The following is an 887-nucleotide window of genomic DNA, read 5'->3' as shown; positions in this document are numbered from 1 at the left end:
ATATATATATATATATATATATATATATATATATATATATATACATATGCACACACACACACACACGAAATTACAAAGAGAAGTTATTTAAAGAAGTTGGAGAAAGAAATGTGTGTGTGTGTAAAAGAGGCAATATAAAATATATATGTTATTAAATAGTAAGACTGAGTGTTGAAAGGAAAACAAATTAAATGTCAGGAAAAGTACTGAAAAACAGAAAAAATTGCTGGTGTATCAAATATTCTATTTACAGTGATACATACATACATAGAAAACATTCACTCAACTCTATACACACACACACACACATATATATGTAACCCAAGCAGCAAATGTATAAACAGGGCAAATTTAGTTATTTCTCATAGATTGAGAAAATGATGAACAACCTTATCTGATTTTCAAACCTTGTTGGACTCTCATCAGAGGCGTTGACATCATTCTGACCAATCATAGTGAAATTAACAGCCAATCTGTTTATATACTCAACAAATCCAGTAGCTACAGAAAACTGGTATTCCTAATTTGCATAGGTGTTTAACATTTTATCCATACACATATGTGTAACAGCTGGTCAAATTAGTAAAAAAGCTGCAGAAGAAAAAAATAACATATTTTGTCCTGTTTCTGTAATTATTTTGTTTCTTAAAATCTCCAGTCACAATATTTGTATAATTAGGTAAATATTCAATAGAATAAAAAAGAAATAAAGCTTAGCTGTTGGTTGTAAGAAAGTATGGCCTGGTAGCTTGTATCACATTTTTGCTAAGTGTTTGTGGTGCATCGAATTTTAAACAGACAAATGCTTTTTTGGCCCTGCAACCATTTGAGCCAGCAAAATATCCAGAATGTGATAGATAGTGATATATATATATATATATATATAT

At 29.2% G+C, this 887-nt stretch overlaps 1 protein-coding gene across 7 annotated transcripts in view; it reads right to left on the bottom strand.

The window, feature by feature from the left end:
* The window catches only part of LOC106877721 (cGMP-dependent 3',5'-cyclic phosphodiesterase), a 434,395-nt gene that overhangs the window by 85,212 nt on the left and 348,296 nt on the right, over nt 1-887 (bottom strand). The gene's annotated exons all lie outside the window — the stretch shown is intronic.

Source organism: Octopus bimaculoides, chromosome 13 (genome assembly GCF_001194135.2).
Source record: "Octopus bimaculoides isolate UCB-OBI-ISO-001 chromosome 13, ASM119413v2, whole genome shotgun sequence".
In the NCBI taxonomy this organism is placed as follows: domain Eukaryota; kingdom Metazoa; phylum Mollusca; class Cephalopoda; order Octopoda; family Octopodidae; genus Octopus; species Octopus bimaculoides.
The sequence above is the reverse complement of the archived record's forward strand: the minus strand, read 5'-3'. Positions and strand labels throughout refer to the sequence as shown.